This window comes from Anas acuta, chromosome 1, assembly GCF_963932015.1.
Source record: "Anas acuta chromosome 1, bAnaAcu1.1, whole genome shotgun sequence".
NCBI lineage: Eukaryota > Metazoa > Chordata > Aves > Anseriformes > Anatidae > Anas > Anas acuta.
In genome coordinates this window covers 173,746,355-173,773,093 of record NC_088979.1, presented here as the reverse complement: position 1 = coordinate 173,773,093, position 26,739 = coordinate 173,746,355, and the positions used below count along the sequence as shown (strand labels likewise).

Genomic DNA, 26,739 nt, shown 5'->3' with positions numbered 1-26,739 from the left:
ACAAAGTTTAAAATCTGTTGGATTTTTTTTTAAATGTTGCTTTGTTCCCCTCTTCCTCTCCCCCATGAATGTCTTTGTCCTTAACACTTACATATTATAATAGAGTTTTAAACCTATTTAGAGGGTTTCCCCTTCTTTGCATATAGATGACCTCTAACTGAACAGCAATATGACTCAAGTGCCATGTGCTCCTGATCCTACACATTTTTGCTTTTTATTTATTTTTTGCATTTTTCCTTTAAAAAAGATGCCTGGAATAGACACATAACCTATCCAGTGGTCATATATATATGATCTTTAAACGATACCTACATACAAACCAAGATTGCAAGCAAATGGCTCTAGAATTACATACTAGAAAGACTGCTTCCTAAAATTTGCTTTGGAAACATCTCTAAACCTAAAGTAGACTTCTGTCTTGCAGAAGCACTGTACCATCAGCTAGGTATTTATGGAAACAACTTCTCCAAACAAGTTCAAGTTCTGCATCTTTCTAAATACATCTTCATTTCCTGAGGTCAAGTCTTCTGTCACCCATTTCCCCACACAGCAGATGGATGAAGTCTTTTCAGAGACTTTAGTCAACCTTATTATGTGATACTGTCTTTTTATTGGTTGCAGGGGTTGACACCAATTCAAAGCTGGAAGGATGCTCTTCTACTCCTGAACCTTTTCAGTGGAAGCTGCTTCATCCACAAAGTTGGTAAGACAACTTTTGCAGCTCATAGGTTGAAAATTCCACCAAAACTGGTGTCTCTTCCAGCCATGAACTACAGTCCCCAAAATAACGAGTCCCAGAAGAGCTTAAAAATGCTCTAAAAATGGCATGCCAAAATGAGTCTCAAAGCCATCAGATTAGAAAAGAACAAGACCTGCCACTGGAAGACATCGAGTACATCTCTGCGTTCAGAAGAGTGTCAGTTCCTTTCCACAACAAGGACTGCTCTACCAGAACAAAGGTGAGAAGCATCAGCTCTTAAATATTTTCTCGACTTGATACCTCACCAATATAACACCACCATACACTGGTTTAGCAAGCTACTGGGGCTTAACACCCTTGGGGGGCAGAGGGGTGCAGATTAAAGTTGGAGAGGAAAGCTTAAGGACTGAACATCAGAAGAGGCTAAACACCACAGGGTTTTCACTCCCATCACCATGTTAGAGAAAGTTTAAGTGATATGCTAAGCCTACCCCATTCTTCAAGTTTAAAGAGACTTCCCTGTGGCCATCAGCAGTTTGCTACTCACTCAAAAATTCAAGTGAGCCAATAGATCTCCTCCAAGTTAGAACGCGTTATAGGAGTCAACCATTTCGTGTTATTTTTTAAACCATAAAAAGGAGGCAGTCAAAGCAGCGTTTCAGTTAGGTAGAGAATACTGCATTAATTTCAGAAACTAAATAGTGGCAAGGTTGGAGTCTGTTGCACCGGTTAATGAATGCAGCGACTGTTTTCAAAGATACCCACACATGTACAGATCATAGCTAGCATGAACAGTTTTTACAGCACTGCTGTATAATCTCATTCAGTTATTTGACTACTGATGGTAATTAAGGACCATAACCCATTGCCAAAAAAATAAACAAATGTTAACAACCACCCAAACTTAGGCAATGGCAGAAATTGTGTGTGGATATTCCAGGTTTATTGCCAAGTACTTAGCTGTTCAGAGAAAATTTGGAGTTAAAATAAATTCTTGAGTATGTACAAAACATAAGAATGGAGCCAAACACTTCACGAGCACAGGAAAAACAGCTGAAAAGGTTTTGTGTATGTAGAATGAGTATCTTGAACCTAGATAACAAGGAACAAGGTTCACAGATGAGAATATAAAACCACAACAAAAATTAAAGATGTATGGACATAGTCACTCCTGTCTTTCCTTTGGGACATGCACAGAAATACAGTTACGCTCCAGACATTTTGTAGGGTCTGACCCTGGTAAGGTAAGTACTTTACCATGCATATTGATTATTAACTACCAAAGTTGATGTAGTAATACTGAGGTATTAAATCAAAGAAACGTGCATCATGATTTGATTACTAGCTGTAATGTATTATATATGAAAATGAAACATTATGTATGAAGAGAAACAAGTATAGCAACTGATACATACAAAATAAAGTCACAGTGGCACATTGACCAATTTTAGGTTACCCAGACTCACTTAAAAATAGAAACCAGAGCCTGGACTCTTCTCTCACCCCATTTTACATGTCTTTACGTTCGTTGATTTCAGTGGAGTTCTTCACAATTTATGCCATTGTGAGAGGAGAATCAAGCCTTGTGTGTTTAAAAGGAAACTGCAGACATGTTTCCCACCAGAGTGCAGGGGGAGATTTTAAAAAAAACACAAGTATATGAACTGTGAAACCAATAGAGTACACAAGTGAAGGCAGGCAAAGAGGCTCTAGCTGGGGGTAGCGGTGGTGGTGAGCTTGCAGTTTATCCACAGCTCTCCCCCCCTTCTTCTTTTTAAGACCTGGGATTGACATTAAGAAGTCAGAAACCCAGTCATTATACTGGCTTTTAAATAAATTGTTAGAAATAAGTATTACATTTGCTTTCTGACAGACATTTTTGATTTATATTTTCCTACTGATATTCTGCAGAGTGAGGACAGGGCCATTTGCTTTGTGAAGAACAGACTTTCCATTCCCTGAAACTGGGAAGGGGATCTGAATGATTTCTAGTACTAGAAAATGGTGCCTAAATTACTCACACCCAAACTAAAATAATAAAATCTTCCCCAAATCCTTCAGAGTCTTTCAGATAACCAGTGCTACAGTAGTTAGAAAGAGCAGCCAGTACCACTTACAAGTCAAGCCTGACAGAGTACTGAACAATTTAGAGATGGCAGAACACCTTCATGGTTTGGACCTACTGGGAGCCGATGGCACAACTGAAGCTACTGCTTTATCATCATTTCTTGAGGCAGCAGCTCACAGTTAGGGAGATCCTTGCCAAGGTCATGAAAGAGGAACTCCACGTACTAAAACAACTGTTACATTGATTTAGAAAGCCCACTTAAACAAAATGAAACAAGAAACTCTCCAAAACACCATATTTTTTCAACCCAACGCTAGCTCCCTGCCTGAACCATGCCAGCACAACCAGGCAACGCTGCATGGGAAGTAGCTTGAGCATTTCCATAGGGAATACAGACTGAATTCATTGCTATATTGGGGTGCCATCTTAATACAAAATTAAAGTTATTTATAGCTAAGAGCCCAACACTGCCAGAGTATGACTGTAACTACCAGCTTGGAGATGCCCTTTCCCCACCCTCATTCATGTACACAAACAGTGCCACAGCTCATATACTTGTTTAGGTTCTTCCCTGCACTCCAGTAAAAAGACATGCTGGAAGTCTCCTTTTGAAAAGCAAGTCTGGATTGTCTTCCCACTTTGGCATCAAGTCCTGACTGACTGATTGAGTATGCAACAGAAAGCAGGAAGAAGGTAAATGCACAGGACTGGACGAAGGAGGGCTTCTACCTCTCGCATAATTCCAGATCTGCCTGCTAGTTTCCATGAGAGATATTCTTTCAAAGCATTAGTCTACTTCCAGAGGCTGTGGGAAGGTGGAGAAAGACCCAAGAACAAACGCCTATGCTCTTGAATATACAACTTGAAATGTTTTGGAGTTAGTGCTTAAATGTTGAACACTGACTTGTACAAAGAAAAGAACAAAAACACCACACCCTTAAATGAACAGCAGCCTGGTATCACCTCAATTCTGAAAATAAGGTAAGCAAATATATTTCTGTGCTACTATATCACAGTCAAAGAGTCTCCATCATATTAGTACCTCTTTACACTCAAGTCCAAGACATTAAGACATGCTTAGCAACTAATATATCAGACAGGTTTATAAACAGATAGTGCCAGAGAAGAAAGACAGGGAGACATTGAAAATAAACCCACTGAACTTACAGCCAAGAAGGTGGCAGATGCAGAACTAGAAAATAGAGCTTTGCGTGTCAGAGGAGATTTTGCAAAGAAATCTGAAAAGCAATAAACATGCAGCAACAAAACTGATGACTGCATGTCACTGAGGTCCCTTCAGTTCCATCACATTCCTACAACGCTCAAGTTCAATATGTCAGCAGCTACTCTTACAGAGAGAAGAGCTGGTGTTTCACAAGAAGATCAGTTTTACATAACAGGAAAATCATAAACCGAGAAAGAAACTGGCTGATAGGCTGGACCACCGAACTACAGCTTCATACCACCTGAAAACCCCCATGAAAATTGTCCAAGCAGATTGACTGTAGGGTTGGGGTGAGGCTCAGTGTTTATGGGGCTCACAAGTAGCAAACTAGATTGTGCCGCACTTGCAGAGTGCACTTCAACAGCTTTTTGGCAGCTCTTATTTAACTACAAAGGCAGTATCTGAGGCTCACACTTATCACAGAGGGGTGCTCTCCCCAGGTGGAGGCAAGCTCTCCATCCTCACCCTGGTACTCAGCTCCCTTCCCTGTACCCTCCCAAGACTGGTCAATGCCAAAGGGGACCCGGGCTATGGAGAAGGGCTGCCAAAACATGACTGCTCGCTTTAGGCAGCTCACGTTTCTCTCCTGCGAGTGGTATCTCACAGTAGACACCTGTGGAAATCCAGACCCACACCAAAATGCTGAGAAGACAGCAAAGCTGAGTTCTGGGTGACATCCTCATAAGGCTGGAGGTAAAGCACACTTCCAGGACCTCCATACAGCTGAGAGCCTGGTCTGCATTTTGCATGTTTGGCACTGCTCAAAGACATTCGTTGGCTATTGGCCTGCTAAGCTGTTCAGGCTTATAAGTTCCTTTGCGTTCATTTTCAACTACTACTTTTGTTAAATATAAACCTATCCTCTGTGTATCTTACTCCCATATTCCATATGCACAAAACTAACTCATTTCAGTACTGGAGTGAATGGGAAATCAATATTTATCACCCAGATCCACCATGCTTTGCAAACAAGACAGGAAAAACTCACAAGGACTTTATCCATGTGATCTTTCTGATGAGCAAAGCTTGAGGAAGCAGTTCAAAGCTCTCGGCAAGCCATATGTATGCTTCTGTAAAAAAGACATCTGCAATTCACCAGTGAGGTTCTAGACCTAGCATAATTCATTCGGCAGTCTGCATAGAGAGATGCAAATACACCAGGTTCAGACAATTCTTCAATGCTTTCATAAAATTCATTTAGAAGAATATAAATATTCACATTTTGAATTGTTAACTCAGCTTGTATTTTTGTACAGAAATACCGAACCTGCAAAGATATGACACTTCTGGAAAAAGGCCAAAATAAAGTCAAAATACTTTCATGGTAAGCAAGCACACAAAACACATGCAGTTTCTTTACACAAACACGTACAAACTTCTGGTTTATTAACTACAGCACCGGGTTACAAAAAGAGCTCTTTAAAAAACACCTTCGCTAATCAGGCACTAATTTTTAATGTACTTTGAAACCACTCGGCTTTTGCTGCGGTTAGACAAGTCGATCCACACTTGAAAGTGCAAAGAGGCTTTAAACTTGTACCATGGTTACCGTGCATTTGTGTTGCAAGAGAAATGGGCCATGGGTGAGGGCAGTGTCTGACTAGCCAGCGAGATCAGCTGGTTGAGCAAGAGTGCCTGTGCAGCTAGGCAGGCTCTTGCTGAGCCAGCACGATCCCCGTCACACAGGTACTCCATTAATGAAGAGATCATGGGAGGGTAAAATGGGAAAAGCTGAAAAATTGTAGGGCTTGTGCTGAAGGAGGTTTATATTCCTCGCGGGAGCAATACCGAAAAGATGTGTGCTTCGAGGAGGGGCATAGCAGTATCTGTCCAGAATACCTTTAGAAATTCAGTTGCACTGTTCAAGTGACTGCAACGAAAAATGCAGGCGTAAAGGCTAGCGAGAGAAGATGCAGCTTTCTTGCAGCACAAGAGGATGGATGGAGAGTTGTACCACCCAGCACGGTGGTGCAGCCCTGAAGCCTATGTTGCTATATTCATAGCTGCATCTGTTACTTCCTTTTGAGAACACTTAAACACCTTCAGAAATGAAGGAACCTAGACAGAGTCACTTCATTTTTTTCCTTTTTTAAGGACTAACATCATCCCATTTCAAAAGCTTCTGTAGGTTTTGTTATAAGCATCACAGTATTGACATGCAGATTTTTAATCACGCTGGTTGCAATTATACAAATCAGTGATCAAATCCTGGGAGAAGCTAGAGCTTTCGTATAAGCTACATTAACACAAAGATTAGACTTTGAATTTGGTGCATTGCCATCAGAGAAACCTACTTCGGAGGTCATATAATATTAAGACTGGGGCCAGTGGATGCAAGATTAGACAGCAAACAAGCTAAAAAAGCGATTATAAAAACATCACAGGAAACAAAATTTATTTTCAAAAAGCAAAGCAATCACGTTTCAATATTTGGAAGGCAGTTGGCAATGCTTTTTGGCATGTGGCTGCTCCACGAAGCCAATATTGTGTAACTGGAAACATTTCAAAAGAAAGAGAATTGGTGAAGTCAAGGACCGTAATTGCAAGCTGTGGGATCTGTGCTCTGATAAAAAAGAGGGCAACCAAGTAAAATTGTAGCAGGTATAAATCCATAAGCCCACTCCATAACATTTTTATCAGCCAACTTGGTAGAACTGGAGAGCGAAGGAGGGGGCGGCACAGAGGGAAGGAAAATGGAGAGAGGCACACAAGGCTGAACAGCACGAGCTATTGGGTGCCATAAATCAACGTTTCTAACACGAATCTTAGACAGGAGTACATGACTTCAGTACAGAACAACTGAAATAACACACTTCCAGCTTTTGTTGATGCGTAATCCACTGGAAATGAAAGGCCTGCCTGGGAGGCTGTCTACCACGGGTGTACGAGCTAGAAAAACACTCTGAGCCCGATAGGTTCACAATGATGTTGAAGAGCAGCTCACCAATCTTACGGCTGCAGTTAAGAACTTTCAAGAAGTCAGCCTTCCAGGCAGAGCTCCAAGAAAAGGTGAACGAGCAAGAAGCTGCCATTTGCAGATATTTTAGAAATCCTGGAAGTGTTTGTGTTGGCTCATGCCTCCTGTGCCTGAGCACTTCACTCATTTTGTGCACTAAAAAAAATAAAATAGAAATCCCCTCGCACAAGGATATGCTTGAGAATTGTCAGCTCACATGGGGATCGTTTGCTCAATTTCCTCCCCCAAAAAAGGGCCACGTATTTGGTTCACAACATAAACAAACAAGACATGAAGAATCATGGCAGATCACTTGAGAAATTTGCTTCAGTAACCGGAAACATCCTTCTGATAGCGAAGCAGCAGCCAAGGAGTTGTTTCTGTAAAAAACATGTAATTTTGGCAAATTGTGAAGTGATGTGATAGTCTGTCTTGGTATTTTTGCCAGAAATGTCACAACTTCAGTGTGCTATGACTTGTAAAACACGTTTCTTCCCATCACTCTTCAGCAATAAGGTGGGAGGGGGAAGATGAGGGATTGCTGCATTATATCTCTCCAAGCTGGTTCTTCCCATTAGACAACTCTTAATCCAAACAATTCAGGCTTACAAGTAAAAGCTACTCATTTCTGTAAACACTTCCAGGAGCAGGACCTAGGCGTGCAGGGCTTACAACGAGCATATACCAGTGGACAGAGCTAACCTCGAGTTTACCTCTGTTTAAGAAAGCATGAGGAGAAAACAGTGCTGGCCAAACTGGAGCTTCATCCTCGATACAAGGGAGGGAAATTAATACTGATACAAGCCACTTGGTCGTTACACACCCATCTTATCATCAAGTATTCTTAATGCAATACAAGATCACTGAACAAGTTTCCTAGGAGCACTTGGGGATCACTGTCATGATAAAAATAAATAGAAGCGATGCCTCAGAGCATGCTCTTTTATAACCCCCCCTCTCAGCCCCAGCAGGGATCTCCTTGCAGGAGGACAGCGTAGTGGCAGAAAGGAAACAAACCCCAGCTTGTTTGTTTTAGAGGGCCTCCACCATCGCATCTGGTTACCTCTGGAACGAGGAGGCTCAGCGCCTGAGCAGGCAGAGCCCTTACACCGAAGTGCAGCTCTCGGTCCGCTCTGTCAGAAGCGGCACACAGCAGCCGCTGACAATGCATTATGCAAGAGCCACGTTACAAAGGGAAAGGGTTTTTTGGCTGGGATACAGAGGCTGGAGCATTACAAGGGGTCCAAGCAATCTGCAGAGGCATAATACAAACCAAAGCCATTTAAATTCCTCTGTAAAACGTAGACGTTCATTAGCATAGAAAAGTTTCACAGGAAAACAATGACAAAGTCAAAGCCATCTGATTTTCATATGCTAATTAATTAAATATGCCAAGTGCATTTAATCTCTTATTATAACCATAGGGGGAGACAGACCAAACTCTTGAAGTTCTGAAAAGCCAGGTCATTAGTGTGCCAAGTCATTCTTCAGATCTCCGTCGTGTATACAAATTTACATTCCCAACTTATTAGGTATGGAAGTAAAACCCAGCTCCCCCCTCCTGCGCCCCGTTTCTCCTCCTTCGGAGGACACTTGCTGTCTTCTGCTCGTGTACCCCAAATGCCTTAAGTGCTCGAAAGAACCGGTTTGCTAGAGAAATAAAGCACAGAAGCCATTTTCCACGAGTCCCTGTTAATGCCCCTGTCCCCGTAAGATGCAGGGGGACCGGTGGGAAGTGCCATTAGGAGCATTCCTGCACACACGCATGAAAATCCACGCATAGTTTGTGCTCTTCCACGTTCAAGTTGGGCTGACATTTTCTGGCCATTTCTTGCCCTTCTAAACAAGAAAAGGATTCTGGTGTTTACGTAAGGCTCTTCTTGCTTCATAAATCTTAAATTGAAACAGATTTTTTTTTTCCCCCTAAACAATTACCTTCTTCAGAGTTATCATAGTACAGGATATTAGGGAAAAACCAGACTCTCCTGTTGCTTTTACCCACATCTGACTCCAATCTTAATAGCTCAGCTATTAACCCTGTAAGGTCCCCGCTCGCACACCTTGCCCGGCCGACGGTAACGTTCCTATACGAGCGATCTGGGCTCGCTCTTCGCAGCCCCTTTTGTTATCCAGCAGGAGCAGCTCTGTGCCCTGTGGGTAACCAGTCCCATAAGCTGTCCTGGTGCCGGGGCTCAGGAGAAGAGGATCTGTCACCGCAGCCAGCATCCCTGCCATCCTCCTCTTTCCAAGCCTGCCCTGATCCGAGCAACGCCACCCCCTGCGCTGCTCCACCACAGCTCAGAGGGGCCAAACGCCTTCCACCAGCACATCCCGGTGCTCCACCAGAGCTCATGGGGCCAAAGCAGTCCATCCCAAAGGAGCCCGTCCCAAAGCAGCCCGCAGCCTGCCACGCAAGGCACACCGCTCGGAGCCTGCCCAGCACCGCAACCAGCCAACTTGTGGGGCCGCTGCCCCCCGACGCCCCTATAGGCTTCAAGGTGTAGGATACCGGCGGTAACCTATAGGGTGCCCCGCGCACCCCATGAACCGCAGCGGAGGGGGGACAAGTTGTATGGGGGGACACGGAGCTCGCAGCACCCCGGTGGGGGGAAGCTGATGGATTTTCGTTAAATGAGGAAGGAAAATAAATAAAAGGAAAGAAATAAAAGGGAAAAGGAGAAAGGATAAAAAAAAAAGGGAGAAGGAAATAAAAGTAAAAAGGAGAAAAAATAAAAAGGAAAAGAAAAAATAAAAGGAAAGGAAAAATAAAAGGAAAGGAAAAAAATAAAAGGAAAAGGGAAAAAAGGAAATAAAAGGAAAAAAAGTAAAATTTAAAAAGGAAATAAATAAAAAAGGAAAAATAAAAACGGAGAAAAAAAAATAAAATTAAAAAAAAAAGGAAAAAAAGTCATCGAGCGTCCCTGCAGAGGGACGGGACCCGCTCCCGGCAGCGGGGTTACCCCGGACGGCTGCCGCCGGGGGATGCCGCTGTCAGCCCCGGGCCGGTCCCGGCGGGACCCTGAGCGCTCCGCAACCACCGCCCCCCGCTGCCGGTGCCGGTGCTGCCCGGTGCTTACCTCCCGTGGCGCCGGGGCGCCCGCATTGACAGCGGGGGAGGCAGCGCGCTGGGACCGTGCCGTGCCGTGCCGTCGGGAGCCGAGCCGAGCCGAGCCGAGCCGAGCCGAGCCGAGCCGAGCCGCCGGCCGCCCCCGCCGCGAGTGCCCGCTGCCCGCCGCCGCTCCCCGCCCTAATGGGGCTCCGCCGCTCCGCGCCCGGGACGGCGGCGGCCGCCTTCCGCCGCGCCCATTGGCTGCCGCCCGCCGCGCCCGCCAATCGCCGTCGGGAAAAGCCGGGGGGCGGGGCCAAGGCGGAGGGGGCGGGGAGAGGGGCGGCTCCGGGGGCGCGGACTCGGGGGCCGCGGGTTCGGGGCCCGGGGCCGGGGGCTCGGGGCTGGGGGCTCGGGCTCCTTCCCGGTCCCCTTCCCGGTCCCGTCCTGCCCAGCCCCGGCCCCGTTCAGGCCGCCGGAGCTTGCCTCGGTCACCCGCAGCCCGCTCGTGGCTCTGCAGTGGTCCCGCAGTCCCTAAGCCCCGTAGAAGGATGGGCAGCAGAGGGGCCGTCCAGCGGTGGTGTCTGTGGGGTTTGGGATGGACGCCACCGCCAGATGATGGTGGATGAGGGGGTGCTGGGGTCACAAGTTGTCCCTGCCTGGTGAGACACCCGTGCTGTTGGAAGCACAGGGGCTCTCCCCAAGGCTGGGACGCGTGCGGCCGGCCGGCAGCACCTCTCTTGCCTCTACCCAAGAAATGTCTCGGGGTTAGGAAATGACAGCTTTCCCTTCGTGTCTTGAAGCACATTGGGGTTTCCTGTGCTGGGGGAGTAAGTGTATTATCTCGAATTCAATCTGGTCAAAGCCGGCCTTCTGTAGCAAAAGAAACAAAAACGCAGCCCTCACGGGAAGCTGCCTTAGCCCGCGACCCCAGGCTCCAAGTCTATGGCAGGCGAGAGCGTCAGAGCCACTTAGCGCCTGGGAAGGCTCAGCGGCAGTTCTCACCCTGCCCCTCTGCCCTGCTTCCTCGCCGTCTGCATGCAGCATCACCAGCTCACAGTCCAACATCTCCTTTTAAATCTTAACCAAGTCTGAAAACGAGCACCTCCAGACTGCGTCTGCGTGGACGTTGTCGGAGAGAAAGCAAAGACACTTGGTCAGGCAGGTGACACCTCATTAGCAGAGGTCTCCGTCACTTCTTCCATCAGACTGAATGCTGATGTCTCTTACAATTTAGGAGAAAACATGAAGGACCAAGCAGAAATGTGGAAAAAAAAATAATCTGGAAGGAATAAGAAGAAAAGGACAGCAAAGATGGTAAAAGGGCTGCTTGCACCCCCCTGCTGCTCTGCTTCTGCTTGTCCTTTGTCCCGTGCTCTTCCATGCCACCTCTTCGAGCATTTCTGTAGCTCTTATCACTAAGATCTAAATATGTTTAGGCTGTGCTTGCAGCACTACATGATTTCCGTCATTTACTCCTTCCCACTTCAAGCTCCAAAGGTATAGGAAATAAGATTGCTTGGCTTTTAAATAACCTTGTCAGAGGTGTTTACAGTCATATATTAGCAGATCTGAATCTGGAATGAAAGAATTTATGGCCAATGCACTCTTTTAAGTTGTATATCTGTTTATCTGATCCTCACTCACAAATGCCTCTAATTAAGCTATAAACCCTCAGTTTCTACTTAACCATATGGGTAGGCTGGGAAGTTTGCTACAGTAATGTAATTTACCCACTCTACAGCCTTGTCTGCAATGCAAATCCAGCATAACTGCTTTAATAGTGTTACAGCCTGCTCTGTTTCTCACTATAGGGACAGAAATAAAGCGTGTCCAAGCTACCAACTGTAGCTGTGATGAAACAGTTCTCTTGGACCTACAGGATATTGTGTTTTTACAGGGGAGAAAATACACTCATAGCCCTACCAACAACAGGGAAGAAATGCAACCCAGAAGTACAAGTACTGAGGAAGGGGATATGATATTCTCAAACAACTTTTTGCACTTTCTGTGGGAGCTGCTCTGCTCCCCCTGGATTTGTTGCATTCTTACCTTCTGTACTGTTTGCATTGTTTGCTTGGAGGCACTTTTCTTTGACCTGAAGTCCAGATAATTTGAAGATGGAGTCTACTGCAGTGGGTTGAGGGACGTTATAAGGAAAGCTTGCACAGAAAAGAGGCCCTGGGTTAAAATAGCTATTCAGACGAATAGCTATTCGTCTTAATAGCTGTCTTAAATTCTTGTTGAATATTTCATAAATATTTATGCAAGAAAAGACATCTAAGTTGACAATAAGCAAGTTTAAAAGTGGCTTGAGTCCCAGTTTTGTTACCTTGACATAGTAGAAACTCTGACTTGCATGGAACTCTGGGCAATACTTATCTAACATATGAAAATATATCTTAAAATATGTTCCAAATTTAGGATTTTTCTCTAGAAAGTCGTGCTGACTTCAGCTATCATGAATTTCATGTGAAAAATGCAATTTTTAGCCTATGTTGCAGAAGGTTTTCTTAAAAAGTGAAGTGTGAAGAGTTGTTGTGTGATTTTTAAGAGGAAAATGTATCTGTGTAGATTCACACAGGTACCCCAGAAGGAAATGCCTAGAGCAATCCATAAGACCTTCTTTTCCAGTCTTGCCTCTTCCAGTGACTACATTTAGCATTTCTTATTACCCTTAAGGTATCCCATGCTTTCAGATCTGAAAGGACTAGTTGACCCTTGATAGCTGAGAAGTCACACAAAACCCTTCTTGTGTAAATCACATGTAGAAAATTACAACTGCAGCTGCGGGTGGGTGCACAAGAATAGCTCCTTAGCTAGGTAGCAGAAATACCATCTAGCACTGATGTAGCTTTGAGGCTTGAAAGAGATGGCTGGACAAGATGGCCTTCAGATTTCCTCTCCAACTCTAATTGTTATGTGATCCTGTGATCTAGAGATTTTGGATTCAGCCACTACAGATGACACAGGCCAGACTAAACATGTCTAGTTACCAAAGCAGTTACAGTATGGGGGAATAGGAAATACCCATCCCTCGAGACGGAGAGTTTGAGTGAAGCATAGTGGGTTTGTACTGGCATTAGGCCACCCCACAGGTGCCTACACGGTGGTTTTACTCTATATGTAGAACAAAATTAGCATCAGATTAGGGATGAGGCTTTATTTATTTACTTATTTATTTGCTTGTCAGATCAGATTGGATTCTTTCATTTTGTTTTAACTTTTTGCAGTGGTGTGAGCGAAGGTCAGCTTCTGGGTTCATTTGGGGACTTTTGGAGAAGAACAATGCTGTAACTGCTGCTCTCTTTCTGCAACGCTGTACATTGGATTTTATACTTTCTCTTTATTTCTTCATGTGCCTTTAGGAAGGGAGCTCACAATAGGTACAATGGCCATTTTTCCTATTTTTACTTCTAAGTAGCAGTAGGAATGCCACGGTCTCCCTGTTTCCATGCAGAGAATATAACTGTCTTGCATGACATGGGATCTGTAAGGCACAGACAATATTTGTGCAGCCCTTTTGTCCAAAAAGCTATATAGAAGCACATCAATTATTAATATTATTGAGAACACCTTGTTCTGTTTCTGCATTGGATGCTTCTGGGCCAGTTTAACTAGAATCAAGTCATGTAGTCTGCCTGAAGCAATTAGGCATAAGCCTTCAAATGCTGATTCTTATCAAACCAACTCTTTTCTTTGGCTTATACCTAGCAATATGTTCTTTATCAGCTGTATAGATTTGGCTCAAAAACAGTCTTATGAAGCAGTGCTAATAGTTAGTTTTCAGAATGTCAGTGCTTAAGAGGGTTGCTTTCCCCACTACCTTATCAGGCACACCACTTTCCTCCTCTGTGTCCTCAGGAGTCCCAACAATCTCCATAAAACCCACTCCAAGTGCTGGGTGGTCTTTGCAGGCTAGTTGGAAACCTTGTCCCCAGCCATTCAAGGCAGGGATAGGCGGAGGAGTGCTAGGACTCCATCTCATCATCCCGGTTGGATTTCTTTTCCCCCATAAGCCTTGGTATAGCATGGACAGAGGGAAGGAATTTCATCCTGGTGGGGATTCAGGACAAAGCTGGAATGCAGGCCTGCATTTTGGAGAGGGGGTGCGTTCTCAGGTTTTCCAGTTCATGTCTTGTTTCAGGCTACACCATCTCTTTTTTTGGCTCATTTTTACAATAGTCCTTCATTTCTGCGTAAGAGCTCTCTGCTGTTTTTTTGCTTTTTTTGTTTGCTTTGGCCTTATCCCTTGGCTCCAAAACTTTTTCAACTACATGGTCCTTCATAAGCTCTGTTTAAAAGTCGATTGAATCCTTGCATGGCCTGCTAAAAGAAGTCCCTTATGGGTTTCATTCCCAGGCATCCTCCATAGTTGCTTAACTCTCTCTGTCCTCCCTGCCCAGACTAAAATATCATTCTTATTTGAAGGCTTCATGCTCTGCCTTTGATCACAGACTTTTCTGTCAGTTCTTCTAGCCTAGTTATCTCCTCTGGACTAGGATAAAATGGGCAATTTGACTGAGATGAAAAGAACAACATTTCACTTTCAATACATGTAAGTAATCCCCGTCGTGTTTCTGAGATCCGCTGTTGTGCCTTGTTCTCCTTCCCACCGGAGCTGGAGTCAGCCCTGCTAGCTGCTGTGATGTTTGGAGCAGCTCTTGGAAGGCATCCGAACATTTCTGTTCCTGGTCCAACTGTGGATGATTGTACTCTGCCTTTGGAGTGGTCTCAGATGAATCTAATTGTGTTCAAGAGATAATGCCAAAACTCCCTGCATTTCTCTAGTTCCAGATGAAGGCTGAGAAATCCGGTGGCCTTTGAGCATGTTTCCCAGTACTGCTAGGCATTAGACTCCTACCTGCACACTTATGAGGCTACCATGGATTTTTTTTCACAGCGTTTTCCCCAGGAATGTGGCCATTTCATTGCCTGGAGGCGTTTCCGTTTGCACAGGAGATAACAAGAGTGAACAGCCTTCTGTTGTCCCCGCTATGAGAGATGAAACAGTTATGAGAGCATATGTCTGATCCCACATGCACTGAGACGTTTGGTCATGAGCCATTTCATATGACCAACCCATATTTATAAGCACTACATAGAAAAGATTTGATAGAAGGCAACAAGTGTTTTTTATTGTTAAGGACCTGTGATGTTGCCAATAAACTTGATTTACCTAAAATTTCCACTTTGAGAAGCCAGAGTGTCAGAAGTATAATACTCCACACCATTTGTCCTTTTCCTTCTCCATAATGACACTGGTGTAAACCAAACCCTAACTAGATCAGCTTTTGTTTCGCTGTGTTACACTTTTAACGTTATTTAAACATAGTTCGTTATTTAACTGTGCAGGAGATCTTAATCTTTTACTTAAATGTAAATTGCAAAGTAAAATCGCTAAACAAATTGATTGAATCCCATTGATTATTCATCAAATAATTGTGGCAAATCATGTAATCAATTATTCATCATCTTCAGAGAAGAATAGATGACATGAAGAATAAGCTGCAATTAAGATAAAATACTATTGGATTCTGTACTGATAATTTCTTTTGAAATTACAATTCTTGCAATTAAATCAAATTGAAATTAAAATGTGAGTATCCTGATTGAGGCACTGAGTAGTGATTGTACAAAAGTGTAATCTGCTAGAGCTTATTCATGTGTGGGGACACAGATGACATTTGCTGCCTGAAATATTTTCTATTTCTCCCCATGCATTATTTCTGTCTGAAGCAGGGATGCTGTTACGATTGTAGTTTTTACTCTCCTCCATTATTATGTGACAAACCCATCAGTGTGTTATAAAGAGTAAAACACATTCCTAAAAACAATTTAAATATTTAATTCCCATGCTAGATTTATCTTGAGCTTAATTGTGTTATTTCATTCTAAGTGTAGAATCCAGAATCTAGATTCAAAATTAGCACGGAAAAAATTTTTCCTAATGTAAGGATTTGGCTTTGCAAATTTTATGGAGTTTTGACTTTATTAATTGATATATTGCTTCCACGAATAAAGGACCTGACCCGCTAGACATTTTAATCAATGGAAAATCTTTTGTCTTCAGTAATGTAATATACCTAGAACAAGCATCCCTATCAATCAATAAAAATATAAGCATTAATCTCCATCAAAACCACTTTTAATAAATTAATTTGTCAGTCATTTGGAGTCAGGCAAAAGTGAAGCCTGATACCCAAACTGTGTGAGTGCTGTCTTGAAAGGTTTGGTGTTTTTTGACTATTGTGCTAAAAAAATTAAAGGAATAAAATGCTCCTCCATCTGGAGAAGTAAACTGGAAGGTCATTAATGCAAAAGCTGTGTTTCTTTTTCAAATAAACAAAATATTTCAAAAGGACTGATCAAGTAAGGGGATTTTTCAACACCAGGAATGGAAACTTCTCTAGCCGTAATCACTATTCAAGCTATGTAACTGACTGCATCTATTACTTACGAATAATAGCCTCACATGACATTGTTTTGATGCTGATAGGATGAGTGTGGTAATATGCAGAGTGCAAATATTTAGATAGATTTGAAATTCATGTACTGGGAATATGCATTCAGTTATGATTAGGGCTATGGTTTAGGTATGATTTGCCTCATAGTTTCTAAAGTCTTTTTGACTCAACAACATATATTGTAGCAATCAGTTCAGAACCGTTAAAGGCAAAGTTTGCAAATAATATACACACACATGAAGAGAAAATGTATTCCATCACCATTTTTTCCTAAATAACTTTTATTTTGTTTAATCATAAGGGCAAAGAGATTCAGATTTAAATGACATTTTAGCTAGACCTCTAATGTTAGACCAATATGGTAATGTTGTTAGAAGTATTTCTTTTCTGTCTCCTCTCTGCTAGACAAAATACATTTTATTGGGTCTTTACATAAAGTGTCAACAAGTGAATGGTCTTCAATGTTTGTTGAAAGTAAATTTTGAAAATAGTTTTTGAAAAGCAGTCCCTCCATGTTTTATATTCATATCTTGTTTTCAGTGTTCGATATTCATTATTCAAATTCCATGTAATTCCATTCCATGTAGCAGACCGCCCTACATTGGTTGTGTTGCCAATTGGGGTAAAAGAGCTGTGCTGCTAGCGTGTGTGCAGACAAATTTAAAATTCTGCTTCCTTTAGCAATTTAAAATGACTTTGAAATGCATTTTCAGAAAACATTTGAGTTGTTAAACTTGGTAGCATGGGAGTTCACAGCAACATAAAACATGCAAGTAAATATATCAAAGGATGTTTTTTAGAGATGGTAAAGAGCCAGAAATCCAACAGAAGGGAAAGGGATAATGAGTGAGCAGCATTTCTGAAAATCAGAAATGTTTGCAAAATTTGAATGCTTGTTCTTTTTTTTCCCCCAGTATTTGCCAGATTCAGATATTAAGTATTTTCACTGAAGATGTAACCCAAACAGCTTGTAATTAAGCACTGATCCATTTTTCAGGTTTATTCTCTTCCCTGCAGTGTCACAACAAAATTTACTCCAGGCCTGACAGCTCCCTTTAGAACTAAGTTTCTCTCTAGGTCTACTGAGAGGGGAGTGTTGCCAAATTTTCGTAGTTTTTCGTTCTCCATCCTGAAAGGCTCGTTGTATATTAATTGCCTCTGTGAAGTGTCAACGATTAAGTAGGCTGAGGTTCTGGATGTAGAAAGGCATCCTTGTTCCTCTGTAGGTGTCATTTTCTCAGGCACTGCCTATCTATCTGTCAAGGTTGACGTGAAAATATATCAAGTCTTCTGATTTGTCAGCTAAATATGCCTTACATTTCTTTGCATGCATTTTATACAGTTAAACCTGATCTAACAGAAACTCCAGAAAATCTAAATGCTGGAGTCAGTGAAACAGAATTTGGCAAATTCACACTGAATTATTTGGTCATTTTAAACTGTTGGGAAAGGAATTTTCTCAGGACTGTCTGACTCCTCAGATTATTTTGAGATTCCCTATAATGCAACATGATTTATTTTGTGCACATTTAATCTCATCAAAGGAAAAAACCTGAGTCAATGCACGCAAAATTGTGTGCAACAATTACAGGACTTAGTAAAATCTTTCTGCACATTTCCTTCATACTTAGAAAACAATATTGTGCTTATGTTAGTTGGGGCCCTTTTAATTCTTCTCACCGAACTGATCTGAGGAATTTGCTCACCCACAAAGGTGTCTTACAAAGTCTCTATTCTTTATTCTAGTGGCCAAATTGTATCTTCAAATGTAATCAATGGGGAATTTGTCAGGAGTAGTCAGTACTTGTCAAATCAATGTCAAACCACTGCAGTATCTCAATGACCCTTCACTCATGGTTTATCAAATGTATCTAAAACACACACAAAAAATGAAAACAGATAAAAAGGGGGAAAGAAGGAGGAAGTGGATTTGTTAAGTGAAAGCATTTTCTTTCCTAATCTATATAGTTTTGAAGTTAAGACTTGGTCAAAGACACTGCAGACATTGCAAACAGTGAAGAGATCACACTCTGGAAAATATGTCTGCTGTTGGTACTTTCTTAAAGGCAGCCTTTGCTTAGAAAATCAAAGGGATGCATGCAAATTGACATACGTTTAGGCCCAGATCCACATTGCAGCACCCAGAGAAGGTGGTTTCCATCTTTTGAATGTTGGTCTGATCACAAGTACACTGCCCCGAGATGTTGCTCCCTTGTTTCTCTTCCATCCATAACTTAAAATCTGTATCTCCTACCTTGCAGAGGAATGACCTAAAAAAACATGCTGGAGAAACAGAGCAAGGGTGCTGGGCAGGAAAGTAACCATTCCTTTGACCAGGGAAGGTGAAAAAGGGAGCAGGATCAAGAAGGAATAAGGAAATGCAGGTATGAGACAGCACAACTGGAGACCTGAGGTAATCTGCCTTCCCAGCACTGTTTCTTATTTCACTAGTGACTATTTAATTTGTGCTGTGTGAGCATCCTGAAGCACGAGGATCAAGGCCTTGCCCTTTGCTGAGGGCTGCCCCTGTCCCTGGGCAGCACAGTCACCCAGTACCTTGTGCTGGCTCTTCCAAACCTCGTGCGTCTCACTCCTTTCTGAGAGGTGGTACAGCCTTGGCTGCCGCAATGAAGAGCTTTGCTCTCCCTTATTCCCCTGTTCTTACTCAGTGAAATTATTTTATCCTAGGTCTGTCATTTAGCCAAGCACTTTAAACTAGAAGCTATTAAATAAATAATAGATAATCACTGTGGGATACCTTAAAAAAATTAAGAGTGAGCTGCTGAGAGCCATAGGGATAACTTAAGTGATTAAATCCAGATGATTTTTCAGGTTGTCATTCATGAAATTGCTTAGGCATGTACCTGACAGCTGATTAGAGGAGGAGCGGGCTCTCATTTTTACCTCATTTTGTGACATTTTGTTAGGTCCCCCCCACCGACATACCACCCACATCCTACCTCTTTTTGTGTGTTGTGTGTGTCATTGTCAGGAGCTACCTGCAGGGACCCAGGCACTTGTTTAACAGACCCCATTCCACACAAAAATTAGGATAGCTATGCTGTGTCCATAACTGTTTTTTTCAACCCCTCACGAGGGAACAGCAAAAATTATGAGCTCTCTGAATTCTGATTTACTGTTCACAGAAATTGAATGGAAGAGAAAGGTGCACTTTTTTTTTTTTCTTAATTCTGAGAGGACTACTTACAGAATGTAAGGTTAAGCCCATTCATCTAGTTCTGGAGGAGTGGAAATAAGGATTTAGCTTGCTTCATTTGTGCTGAGCTTTGCTGGCATAGTCCTCTGTGAGATTGCCTTAGGGTGCACAGAGTTATTGCTGTGCTCCTATCACATGAAAAAAAACAAATGATATACAGGGTGCAAGGCAATATATAAGAGAGCATGTCTAAAATGTATATAAAGTATTGGGTATGTTTGCTCCTTTAGTTTGGATCTGGCAATCCTGGAATAACCAGTTTCTCTCTCCTTGATCCAAGGTAAAAATCAAAGGGACACACTGCCCTCAGATACTCCCCCATGGCTCCTGCTGAGGTCAACGAGAGCTGTCTGTGCTACAGTGAAGGCAGAATTTTGCCTGGAGAGCAGTAGCGTAGGAACTGTGCTTCTTTGTTCACTGCTACAGATTTGCTGGCCTTGCTTTCCTGAACCTCTTGAATTTTGTTCAAATGGAAAAGGCTGACCTTTTGGGTGGATCACCATCAGCATGCAAAGTGACCCTTCATCAATGCAGCAGATAGGTGTGGTGGAAGGTGAGCAGAAGAGGGTGTGCTATTCGAGGAGGAAGAGATGAAACAGTTGAGATAGAACTTGAAACAACTGACAAAATCAATCCAATTCTGAAATATTCTTGGGACCTTAAAGATCACCTAGCTCTGACACCTTTGGCATGGGCAGGGACACCTCCCACCAGACCAGGTTGCCCAAAGCCCCATCCAGCCTGGCCTTCAACACTTCCAGGGATGGGGCATCCACAATTTCTCTAGGAAACCTCTTCCTGTGCCTCACCACCCCCTGAGTGAAGGATTCCTTCCTCATGTCTAATTTAAATCTACCCTCTTTTAGTTTAAAACCATTACCCCTTGTCCTGTCACTCCACCCCCTGACAAAGAGTCCTTCCCCAGCTTTTCTGTAGCCCCCTTTAGGTGTTGGAAAGCCGCTGTTGGATTCCTGGTTATACACTACCATGGTGGAGAGCTCTGCACTCTGGGGCTCTGCTCCTGAATGCCTGAAATGCGTGTGGGTCTTCATGCTTCTCATGCAAGGTCCTAGTCATCAAAAAGTCCTTTAATTGGACCTCCAGAGGTGAAAAGATGTAAATAACATAGGTACAATTTCTTTGACAACTACGGCAATAAGGAAAGATGTAAGGATGTTAATGCCATCCCTAGGGCCGTGACTGAAGAAAACACATAAAGATTGACCTCCGAGATAAAACAATAACTAGAGCCTACTGAGATCATTGCAATATCCCCTGATTTTTTTTTTTTCCTATTTTTGCTCTAGTCATCAGTAGTGAACTACTTAACTGTTACTCTTATTTCACAGGCAACCACTCTCTCTCCATTTTCTCTACCCATAAGTTAAGGCAGCCGTCTCTAGATTGCTGTCCTGAATGTTTCAGTCTAGTTTCACATAGGATTTCCTCATTCTTTGCTTTGAATGTCACGAGGACCTCCACTGCCTGAATACTTTTCATAATTTCCCAGATACCAAAGGATAGGGCAGACCATCGTGATTAGACAGTCTATGTGTGAGATCATACAGACAACAGACTTCCTTGAAATCAGTTAACACTTGAACTTGACCCTATCTTTTGAGAAAAAGCAGTTGAACCTGGAAGTCAACCCATGCCGCAGAATATACCGGGTGATTCATTCCATTGGCTGTTTGAAACACTGGGTTTCATCATGATAAAAATTGTCTTATTGCTAACCTAAAATGATTTAGTTTAATCTTGTAGCCATTGGACTTGTTTTACCATCTAGGCTGGTGGGTCCTCCTTTGGTTACTGATGCAAGAGTTTGTTGGCCGGTCAAACTACCCCTTCATTCTCTTTTTATTTAACTAAATAGGTTTGAGGTCCTTTTGTATTGACTTAGTTTTGTGGCTCTTCTCTGACTCCTTCAGCCTCTCAACATCTTCTTTGAGTTGGAGTTGCCATGGCTGGACACAGCCAGAGGTAGTCTGTGCCTGTGCCAAATATGCTGGTAACAGGGGGAGTGGAATTAAGAAGGATGAAGGAAGATGGAGCTGCAACCATCTGAAAAGAGACGTACTGTTGTAAATCTTCTGGGCTTTGTTTTCTCCTTGTGTCTTTTCACTGTTTGTTTGTTTGTTTGCTTGTTTCTGACTTATATTACTTGCAATTAGCTTTCCCTTTCCTGCATGTGTAATTTATGCTTCTATAGCTGCTTTTCATGCCCTTCTAAGCGATATTGGCTATTCAACCAATTTTCTTTCATGATTGTGGACCTTTGGGAGAATCCAAGAAAATTTTCTTTAAAAGTTTTCTTATCATTCCTGCTTTTGCACTTTAAAACTTATTTTCCTCAATGCATTTGGCTTGATGTTTGCAGCTTAGTTTTTAGAAAACTTTTAAAGCACAAACTTCAAATGTTATTGACTTAGACTCTTGAAAATACTTTTTCATGTAAAAAACTGCAGTTGTTATATTTTTTTTTTTTACATCGGAACTATCAGTGATGTTTAGTCTGTGATCAATTCTTCTTTATCTGTGAAAATAGCTTTAACATCTAATTTCCTTATATGGGAATTGATCACTTTTTGAGTTGGAAAATATTTGATTTTTTTTTTTATTGTTCCAGTATTGACAGCTCAGGCAATGTAAATGTATGCCATTCAGCTTCAACCCCCCTGGAACAATGCAATGTTTTTTTTTGACATAGAACAGTTTATTACAGATAAGGTTATTGTGTTACCTGAGTGTTTTTGTTGCAGCAGGCCATTTCAGGCACATTACCTCTTCATTGTCTCATAAACGATAAAGATGCTTTGCATCTGAGTAATCTGTCATACAACAACACTCCTTCCCATCTATGCCATCTTCATTCTTTACCCAATAGGCTGGAAGTAATTTTAAAAAACACGGTCATGTGGAAGTATTCATTGTGCTTTATAGCGTTGACTATGTAGAATGTATTTTCACAAATTGGTGACTCCTCCTTAGCTGTGTAATGCTGTAACATCAGAGAGCCAGCAGGTTAGCATTAAACAGCTGTAGAGGAGCTGAGTGTGTTGCATGATGTGAAAGGCGACTGTCTCGTGTTAACTTCAAACCTAAAGCTCACTTTCACCTCAAAAGTGAATTTCTCTGGGGTACATGATCTTTTGCACACACCTCTGGGTTTGTCCTAACCCACAACATTCATGTCATGCTGTGCACTTTTCATCCAAGGAATTTGATCCACATTCTACGCCTATATGCAGGGGTGAAAAATACATTGCTTTCATTTATTACCTCGTTTTCTCAGTGGTGCTGGGGTAACTCCAGCAGCCAGTTATAACTGATCAGTAAAACCACAGCTTCTAAGAACTTCAATAATCTGTCCCAGAAACTGAGGCCAAATTTCAAGCTTGCCTCTCATGTGACTTGTTAGCTGGTTTTACCACTTGAGTATTGAGCTGTGAGCGCAACAGATATCTCTGCAGTTTGGTCACTAAAAGTAATGAGAAACAGTGATAAAGGAGATGCTTTGTGGAAGGGAGTGCCAGGGAATTTCTAGTCGAAGAGATAAAAGAAGTGGCTGGGAAGCAGCTTTAGACACAACATACCGACCGCTGGGGCACTCGAATAAGCCAGCCTGGCAGTGGCTGCTCAGGAGGGGTGGGAAGGAATACTGTGACCACATCTTAAGGCTGCTAGGTAGTAAGAGCCACCAGGAATCCAATAGGGCTCAAGGGGTGGCCCTGAGGACTCCTTGCCTGTCACACAGGAGCTGGAGACATTTTCTGCAGTCATGAGGGAGAGGGAGAACCCCATATTAATCCCACAGGAGGGAAAATGCAGAGGGAAGTAGGAAAAAAAAACAGCAGTTCAAAATGACTTTGGGCTTTGCTGCTCCCTCAGTGCTGTTCTCATCATACACCATAGAGGGGGTGGAAGAAGGCATCTGCCAGAGCCTCCGTCCCTCTTTCTGATCCCTCCATGGATCAACCCCATCAGACGCAGAGCCACCGACACTGAAGACTGAAGAGGGGTGATGCTGGGTCAGGAAACAAATGTGAGGCCAGGGGCTGAGCTGATTCCATGGCCAGAGAGCCTGTGTTAGCTTTCAGACTCAAGGCTGAGATGCTTTCAAAGTTTTGGTGTAGATGTGGGGATGAAATGACATGACACAGAGGGAGACAGATTGCCCAGACATTGCTGCTATGAGATGACCACAGGTGGGGCTCCTGAGCAGAGGCCTTGCAAAGGCCTTCCCGAAGCGTTTCTCAATGTTCTCAATATTTTGTATCTGGCAGCACTGTAAATAACATGCGAGTACCTGGCAAGGGAAGATATGATATAAAAATACCATCTAACCTATCTAAAGAAAAATGGACAAGCCAGAAAAAGAAAGCACCTAAGGATTTGGGAGCTCATCACATCCTGGCCTGGGGTAGGAGTCATGGCTTTTAAGTGCTTGAGGTTGACAGGAGTAGGCAAATATTGATTCAAAGCTCCAGTGTGTAATGTGACAGGCAAATGCTCCTTTGAGATCCCCAATGTACGTCCTGGGGAAAAGATCACACCTTTTTGGTGAGTAAATGAGAACATCCACTAATTGTGCTTTCTTTCAAGTTCCTCTTGGAATATTTTTTTTTGTTTTGTTTTGTTTTCCCCAGCTCTTTTCCATAGACAGACCAGGCATTTTAAATTCTGTGCACAATCATAATGCAGCTGTAGTTCTTGGATATATCACTGAACAGGCTTTTTTTTTTTTTTTATTTGAGTTAGACTGGAAACATTATTTTTTTACATAAAAAAAAAAAAAAAAAAGCCTTGCATACAAGATGTAGCATATACAGTCCTTGAAATCACAAGGTTTGGGAAAGGAAGCTTAGTTGGAAGACATTCAGCCACTAAAATGAGAAATAGTGTCTGCAATAAATTTTATTCTCATTTTTCTTCAATTTCTCCCTCTTTCCCAACATGCAGCTTTGATAAGAAGAGATAGGACATATAATTACCCATTTTCTCTCCCTCCTCTTACATTTATACTTATAAAGGCAGTACATTTTGGAAAGCTTGCAATGTGGGAAAATAATAAAACATTATATCTGTTTAGCCAAAAGAGAAGATATTAAAAATCTCTGAATGCTCAGATGGATTCTCAGCCTGATCTAAAACAGAACAGAGGGGGGAAAAAATCACCAGAGTTTCATAAATTCTAGGTACAGCTTTGACAGAAAATGTAGTGTAAGGGCCAGATCATGTGCTTTGCATCACAGAGTCAGCAAATTCTGGCCATAGCATGGGCATATCTGTTTCTAGAGAGAAAGGGGTGTGTCTGGGTTACTCTTTTGGGGAACTGGTCCCTTGCCTGCTGTTTTGATTTCCCGTGGCTTAAATAAGCCTGGTAGAACATTTTTGCAATTAAAAATCATGCTGTTAAGACAAGGAGCATTCCCCTTCTGGTTTCTGACCAGCTCTAGCTGTTGCTAGCTGATGCGAGCAAGGCTCAGCTTGCTAGGTGTGTGGTCCGCAAACGCAGCCAAGGACCTGGCCTGGCGCGTCTGATTTAGCTGCGAGTTACACCAGCGTACACAGAGCAGGACCAAACCTGCGAACAGAGCCGCAGGAAAGCAGGATCGTGCTGCTCCGTGCCAGGGCTTTAAATAGCAGCCGGCTGGAGGGCTGCAGAGAAATATCTGCCTCCAACTGCTTGTCCCCACCTGCGATGTGACCACGAGAAGATTTAGGTCCTGCTCCCCCGGTGTGCCACACAGCTCTGTCTTGGCAGCTAGGAGACTGTCCACTGCTAAAAGGAGTCATTTCCTCTCTGTTTTGGCTCCTGGGGCTCTTAGGAGTTAATGTCCTGGAATCAGATCAGTTCAAAAAGAACTTGATTGATGAGGGACTTGCACCTATACGACCCAAAACCAAAGCAGGATTCGGTCTGTGGCTGAATGCTACATACATTATGGAAGATTTTTGGTTCTCAGATTTGGTCTGGCTCAGTGCTACTCGGCTGGTACACAGCACTCCCAAAGCACAGTAGTGTATGGGCAAGTTTATGGTCCCAAGTAACCCGAAAATAAGACCTATATTTTGCAGTAAAATATCGACATGAAATTGCCTTTTTTAATATAGGCTCCAGTTTTTTCGTATTTACTGTCTAAGTAAGATATACGATACTAGTTGATGCAAAGTATAAAACCTAACAGATTCATACCAGCTAAAAAGTATGTATAAAAAGGCTGTACAGAATGCCCATTGAGTACAATGGAAAATCCTCACAATAAATCAATTCCCAGATTTTTCCTTACTGCTGTTAAGAAAAAGTTGTTTAAAAGACCAAACTCCCCAAAATCCAGTTGGGAAAAAGCCTATTAAACTTGGGTGGAGAGACCTGAAATCAATCTCCTCAATTAATCCTCTGTTTGGACTCCTTTTAAAGCTTTAGCACATGTTATTTTTCTTTAAAGGGGGATTTAGTACTTGGGCAAATGTTCCCACATATCAGCAAATATAAAGTCTCTTCTTTACTTTTTCCATGGACTTTTCTGATTAATGAAGAAAAATATTTGTATTTTAAATAAAGGTCTATTACTTCCTGATAATTTTCATGCTTGAACCTGATCTCTGGTAAACTAATATAAATCAGGAGCAACTTGGTTGAAACCAGTGAAATGTGATTAGTACAGGAGCTAAGCTCTACCCATAATAGTCTCACAATAGGTATGTCTCATCTCTTACATTTCTGCAAAAGTACGCAAGCATTAATCAAGTATAATTAAGAGCAGGATTTAGCCCAAAATCTTGCACATAAGATGACGCGTGTTGTCGTGGAAGCAGGCTGATGTCACAGACACAGAAATTTTTACTTTCTTCCTGCAGCAATTAGCACATACGTGGTGTGATTATTGACTAAACCTTACAGTCAGTGACGTCAGCACAGAGAATACAGAACAGCACTGAGCAAGTGAATTGCAGTTTACAGTACTGGCTCTTTCTGCACCTTTGCTCTGATATGAAACTCTTTCTTCAAGAAAAGTAACTTGAAAGACAAAGCTGCAGCAAAGAAAATACATCA

General features: G+C 42.5%; 1 protein-coding gene across 1 annotated transcript in view; it reads right to left on the bottom strand.

The window, feature by feature from the left end:
- The window catches only part of PRICKLE1 (prickle planar cell polarity protein 1), a 64,173-nt gene extending 53,948 nt beyond the window's left edge, over positions 1–10,225 (bottom strand). Inside the window, exon 1 of the mRNA XM_068669391.1 lies at positions 10,027–10,225. The gene's annotated coding sequence lies outside the window, so the exon portion shown is untranslated. The remainder of the gene's footprint in view (positions 1–10,026) is intronic.
- Between the last annotated feature and the right edge of the window lie 16,514 nt (positions 10,226–26,739).